The sequence below is a fragment of the Poecilia formosa genome, unplaced genomic scaffold (assembly GCF_000485575.1).
Source record: "Poecilia formosa unplaced genomic scaffold, Poecilia_formosa-5.1.2 Scaffold665, whole genome shotgun sequence".
Taxonomy (NCBI): Eukaryota; Metazoa; Chordata; class Actinopteri; order Cyprinodontiformes; family Poeciliidae; genus Poecilia; species Poecilia formosa.
The window spans coordinates 6236-13269 of record NW_006800604.1 but is presented as its reverse complement, the minus strand read 5'-3'; the positions used below and the strand labels follow the sequence as shown (position 1 = coordinate 13269).

Genomic DNA, 7034 nt, shown 5'->3' with positions numbered 1-7034 from the left:
TGTCATGTTTATGTGGGTGTCATGACGGTCTTATTCAATACCCGTCAAATAAAGTGTTACCCAAGATTTTCTTATAATAAAATAGACCTGCATAAAGAAATTACTAATGAATTTTTCTTCACTATATATTTCATATGTCCAAGGTTTTTCTAGTTTTTGGAAGTTAATGACAATTTTGTTCATGAAATGTGTAAATTCCTTAGGCAAATTAATATTTTTAATGATAGTCATATGAAACGTAATTTATGTAACAACAGTTTTCCATAGAACCTAAAAACCAACAGGCAACTTTTTATAGATTGCTTAACAGCATTACAGAGGGGTTTACATAGAATTTAAGAGATATAGAATGCTCATTCTTACTAGTCAGAAGGTAATGCAGATATCTTAAATTATCATTCAGATAGTTAAAATGTTCTCTTATTTTCAAGTGAAAATGCATTCTTAGATACCTTGAATGTTACAACAGACAGTTTAATAAAACCAAATGTATGATAAAACTGCTTGCCATAAAGATCTACGTATCTTTGTTGTCTTAGATGGTTTCCAGCGAATGAGCAACGCGTATAGTCCGGTGACGTAATGCACAATGTTGGTAATTGATGTATTTGGCTTCTGTAGGCATAAATTAAAGCTGTAGTTAATTAAAGTGTCACTGAACAAACATTTTATTGTCAGGACTTGGTACTGAATTAGCTGTTAACAATGTTAATACTCTGCAAACAGGCTAGTTTGTAAATATAATAAACTTTAAATATGAATGTTTTTATAAGTCGCTCTCCAATAAATTATATGAAATGAAATGTAAATGCTGTTGGCTTTAACTGTTAGAAAGCAGTTGCTATTGTTGTGTTGTATTTATACATGGCATTATCAGGATAATTACTTAAAATGGCACAACTCACTTTCACACAGTCAGAAACAAGTAGACTGACATCTAATATTACTTTTGATTCTTAATGGTTAAGCCAACCTTAAGCTAAATAATTTTTGGCATTCAGGCTTTTTAAAACTTTTACTAGGTTTGTTGCAGAAGATGGTTATTTATAATTCGTTTGTTTGTTAGATCCCCAAATTAATTGACAAGTCTTTTTAGCCAAAACAAGGATCATATGTAAAATGTATACCTTCTTTAGAAATATTTAAACTGCACCAACCGATATAGGGCATTAGCACATTGCTATGATTCATTTTGCTCTGTTTGTAACTGGAGAAGCCCACTTACTGATGTCCATCTGCATTTGGTGTTTTATTCAGGTTGCGTAGCTGCAATACATAATATTTGTAATTAGTATAATATGTGATATTCATGAGAAATATGGTATTATCCTCAGTCAAATGTGATACTTGACAGGTATTTTTTGGATTTAATTCATTTTTAAGGGAAATTATGGGTTGTAAACTGTCAAAGCTGCATTTGGAGGTTTTTGTTGTATTTTTGAAATAACAGTACTTTATTTTAGTTGGTACATTTTCTACTGCTGGATTTTAAGTGATTAACATTTTGTAAAAATGACAATTATGAAAGCTATGTTTTTAACAAACGCAAAAGCAATAACTAAAATCTTTAAAATGTAGTTTTGTGATCTTCAATATGTATGGTTTTTAATACATTTTTAAATTTTTGCTGTACTCATCTAATGCTTAAATTTTTAAATGCAGATGCCTCGAGGGAAATCTTATCGAAGATCTCTAGCAGCTCGCCTCCGGATGGAAACGGCTGGAGTCCAACGAGTAGGAATCCCAGAGACCTCCAGTGGTTTTGTTTCACGTCAGTGTTTATTTTAAGAGCATTTTTTTAAATGCGATGTATTTGTGTGACATGAAATATTCAGAGTACATGTTTAACCTTACTTTAAATAACTTATTTCTATTTTTCCTTATTCCTCAACAGGGAGAGGAACGGGCTGGAGACATCGGGTTAATGACTGGCCCTCCAGTTCATTTACTAACCATTTTCACAAGTTGGTAATTCCGGAGTAGCGGTCTGATGGAAAAGTAAGTGTCCTTAAAATTAATTTCAAATAGAATATGTAGACATAGTTCTCATCTTGCTATGTTTTTCCGTTTTACAGTTTGTGCTGCTGATTGGCGCGTCTCATCTGCGATCGTTTGCTGATGGGAAACAATCTTACTGCGTCCCTTAATCCAGATGAAGCGGGAGAGGAATTTGAGAAGTACCTTTTGACCGTCTTGTATCGTTGGCCGAAGGTATGTACTGTTTTCAGCAAGAGTGGTTTATATAAAGCAGTGGTTGTTCGTTTTAGTGTGGAGAGACCTGGAATTGAGAAACAGCGATATAAGCACAAATTTCTAAATGGTTTGTTGTTTTTCCTAGGTCTTTTGTATTGGTTTTCCCCTGCGCTTGACCGAATCTGTGGAGAAGCAAAATTTGTTTCAGCAAGAATTTCATCGCAGGGCAGCTAAGCTTGGTAGGTATTTAATGCGTTTCTCTTAGGTTAAATGTATTACAGGTTACAGGTCTATTTATGTTGTTTTTGGTGAACATAATATTTGGATGAACTTTTTTTTTGTCATTGTCTTTTCAGGTATCCCTATTTTCCTGTGGCTGAATACTTTCCTTTGAAGCGTCTGGATCTCTGGAGCCGTGATGGGGTGAGTACATATTCATTTTTAACATATAAATCTTCCATTTATATGAAATGTGAATTTTCTGTCATTGTTTCTGTGTGCAGATCCACCTTAGCGATGACTACGGCATGCCTATTCTCAAGAAACTCCTGTGGATTTATGCAAATCGATATCTTGAAATGTTGGAACCAAAGCCACCGGTGCAGAGTCAGGCAGCTACTGCTTACAAGCCAAGATTTGTGCCTTGCATTGTCGTAAAAGAGGAGGAAAGAAGGGTCCCATCTTTGCCGTCTTCCGAGTGGAGGGTAGTGAGATCTGGCAGAAAGGTAATATTTTTGCAGGAGAAGAAAGGTTTTTGTTTAACTATCCTTCATATTTTAAACAACTCATATGTGCTCTATCTTTACAGAGGAACTACTCAGGGGAAATGGAATCTTCTTATTCGCTGAAGAAAAGAGTGGTTCATCACAAGGTATTTTGGGCTTCTAGCGATTTATAAGATCTAATTGTCAATGTTACTGGTATCTAAAATCAAATGTTTGTTTTGCAGATTCATGGGACTCGAGTAGTCTTGAGAGAGTGTTCCGTACCGCTGAATCCTTCCCGTTTTTCACCTGACATCTTGGTTGCCATGGAAACGGTCTCTCCATCAGACCTTTCAGATGTTCACCCAGGCATTGAGGTAATTTACAGAAGACTGGAAGTAGCATTTACCATNAGATGTTTCTACTTTCTCAGCGGGAGAAATGTGTGGCATCAGTTCCAGGCTGGAGCACTGGAATGATCTCATTGCTTTTTTATGATATTGTAACATTGACAATCACTTCAATTCCTAGGTTTCCTGACACAGGATGGAACACCCTCACTGATTGGAACAAGAGAACAAAAACGAGAACAAATGGATGTTTTTCTGCTTGACAGTGTTTGCTACACTGTTAATGTAGGACATCTTGAAACGCTAATGAATGGTTTTGTTTCTTGTAGGACGATCTTCGTGTGCAGTCCATTTTTTTATATTACCTGACCACATGAATGGTTTCTGGTACTTTCCTACAGGGGGTCTAGTTACTGGGTAGCCATTTAATAACAGTGGGCTATCATGAAATATGGTTGTGTGTATAAAATGGAGTTTTTGAAATAGTTTCACTCAAAACTGAACAACATTGGAGCTACTGGATAATTATGTTTCTTTCAACCATGGTGTTATAATAATTGTGTTTAACACTTTCTACAGGACGATTTGTGGTTTGAAATTTGGGTAAATATGTGTTTGGAAGATGGAACCAGTACAAATTGGGAGGTTCTAACTTTATGGTTCACAAATGTCTTATTTCACATGTGGGAGTGTGACGAACAAATTACAGGTGAACATGGGAATCTTTTCAGTTGCTGTAGGTGACTTACACTACTCAATGTGTTTTCCCAGAGTTTCTGCAGAATTCGAAAATATATTGGTTACATTACAGGTCAACTACTGTGAGGATGCCTTCAAATACTGAGTATGGGGTCTTCTTCCTGCTCTCACGGCAGTGTTGGGGGAGGATCACACCTCAATTTGTTTGGTCAGTTTGATCTGGGGTAACATTCTGCATCTTTCTTACAATGGGGTGTTGAAGAGTGTTTGAGTGTGAATGAGAATGAATGTGTATGCAGATGGCCATTGATGGGTTTTAGGAAGCGCTATGTAAATATGACGTCACTTTAGGGAGTAGTTGTGTGATATTTTTTCTGATTTTGTACTGTTTAGACACAGTGCAGGTTTTGTTTAATAAGTATACTTTTATTACTGCTTTACAGACAATTTTAAAGGTGATGATTACATATTTTGGTATCACAATCTGGTTGAAGCTGAATCATTTGCGTGTGCAGTACAATTAATATGAAACAGGAATTCAGCCTTGACTTGAAGACGATATATGTAGTTATTAGGAAACTGTCTTATAAACTTTGACTAACAACACTAACAAACTAACCTAACTTCTAACTAAATTAACTTGGTTTATGTGTCACATGGGTAACTGATTGGACATGTTGAAATTTTAGCATAATGGGGAAAGTCTCCTATTTTGGTTTTCCACCTCTAAATTGTTTTTCTTTTTGAAATAAGAAAAACACAGGGGGATATTATAAAGATAGGAGATTACTGATAGAACTTTGAAATTTAAAACATCCCAGTCTATTTTGAATANAACAAGGAAATATTACATTTTAATTTTTCCTATCTTCAGTCAGTGTCAGCAATCAGGTCAAAGCATGATTCATGGTGCCAGTAGTCCTCCAGTGACAGAAAATTGAAAACACCCATAAAAAGAAGGATCGCTAGGAAATGCTGTATTTCTTCAGGGCTAGTCTTGATTTTATCCCCCAGCTCTTGAGCAGAGTACAAATTGGTGTGATGTGTGATATGTTCAATCATCTCCTTAGTGAAGAACATTTTGAAATACTGAAAGGGCTAGGGTTAGGGGCAGGATAGGGTTAGGGCAGAGCTTCAGGGGGTTCAAATCTTGATTTCAGAACCTGGAACTCATCAATGTCTTCCTGCTTCCAGATTCTTCTTGCACTTTTGTTGTAGTCTGAGGTGTAATTTGGGTCTGCGTTGTCATTTTGCTGCTCCAAGGGAACTTCTTCTTGGTCATCATTGCTCAGAACACCATCAGATTCTTGAGGATTTTTTGGTAAAATGGCAAGAAGACTGCGTGGTCTCACAACTTGGAAGGATTTATTGTAAATAGTGGTGGTTGAAAAGTTTAAATTAGTTAGTAGTAGTGAAAATCATAATTTCCCCACATTTATTCTAAAATGTTACCATATTTGCTTGTTTACCACAACCAGTCGATATTTGTGACAGAGTTTTTGTGTTTCTGACTTCCTGGTTGGAGAGGGAAAGAAGAAGAATGCAATTTAAAGAAACGGTGCCCTCTATTTAATTTCTTTAGCATATCATACTTCAAGCAAGTGGCAGAGATGGCTCAATCAGGTTAAGCTAAGTTAGGCACCCCTCATGTTGAGATATAGAGACCCAAAATGTGCTCAACCAAATGGTTGAGCGGGCAGTTAAAGGGTTAAGGACCAAGCGTGGGAGACAGCAGGTTTGTAAAAGCATAAGTTGGTTAATAATTTGTCATAATAGAATAAAAGTGTTTTGCACATGAAGGTTTAATGTATAACTAATAATGAGTTATGAAGTGTTATAAATGAAAATATTTTATTTAGAATCTTTGTTGATTTTGTGCAAAATAAGCTTAATATCTTTGCTGTGGTTTCAGGTTGAGGCTAAAGCAGCCAAGATGCCTGTCTGCGATGTGCTGCCTTCTGAATCTCAGGAGATGTCGAACTGTCCTGGTCTGTTGGCGAGTCCTCCCAGTCAGTTGGTATGTATTGTGCTGTTTCTTGCTGTGTGTATTAATATATTTATTTTCTATTTTTCATAAAATCAAATTTATTTGAAAAATTACAGCCATTACTTTGTTTCATGTGTTGTGCAGAATGTTGGGTCAAAGCAAATATTTTGCGGGGACAGATTATTTGTACTAAAAGTAACAAATAAGGCATAAGCAATTGAGATTTATCTCAATGAATTACTGAAATGTCAATTAACTATTTAAGATAATATAACAGTTCTTTATATTTTAACAATGTGCCAGTTGTAGTTTTAGCTTGAATAGATTTAAATTTGCTAAAATAAATGGGAAATATTAGCATATATCTTAGGTCAACAAGAGATCAAACTTATTCTGAATTGAACATAAATGCAGCAGAAAATGGTGAGGTTGTCAAATGTGTTGGAAGTGTATTTTACAATTTTTTGATGTAGCAGTTTTGTATCTCTACTATCTTAAATACTTTTGAGGTTAATCAACTAGATTTATTTTACTGCAAATGAGTGATTTCTTTGGAGCACAAACAATGTGGTTAACTGCTGTTCTAGCATAAATATCTATACAAAAAGTAATGGTACATTTGATATACTATGCAAAACATGTACAAAATGAAATATTGTGGGGTATAATGTTAAATGTTCCTATCTGACTTTTGTTTGAGAAAAAATTAATGCAAGCTTCCTAACATATTTTAGGAAGAGGACCAGACTGTAGATAAGAGTTGGACTGTAGGGATTTACTTGTTTCCTCTGACATTTATAACCAATTAACAGAACACACTGAAAACCATTCATTGCAAGACAACTAATATACATTTCAGCTGTAATTTCACTAAAATAATGTTAAATATCTTGGACATGCTTAATTATTTTATATGAAATGAAACATTCAAATTATGTGATTATCTTACATTTTATTGAGATTATTCAATAACTAAAAATGTTTTTTGCATTTCTGCTAAGCATTTTTGATTTAAGGAAAAGCTTTTACAAAGTTACAATATAGAAGTATTAACGTTTTTAATATTTCGATTCTAGACGCTTGAGAGGAGTGATTCCCAGC

General features: G+C 34.9%; 2 long non-coding RNA genes across 2 annotated transcripts; both read left to right on the top strand.

Annotated features, from left to right (window-relative positions):
* The first annotated feature begins 1607 nt into the window (after nt 1-1607).
* LOC103130729 (uncharacterized) lies at nt 1608-2543 on the top strand. The gene is made up of 4 exons (XR_001660356.1): nt 1608-1771; nt 1895-1998; nt 2076-2211; nt 2339-2543. It is a non-coding gene; the product is annotated as an uncharacterized LOC103130729 (long non-coding RNA).
* Nucleotides 2544-5654: 3111 nt separating this feature from the next.
* LOC103130728 (uncharacterized) lies at nt 5655-7034 on the top strand. Its single transcript, XR_475253.2, has 3 exons — nt 5655-5681; nt 5859-5963; nt 7010-7034. It is a non-coding gene; the product is annotated as an uncharacterized LOC103130728 (long non-coding RNA).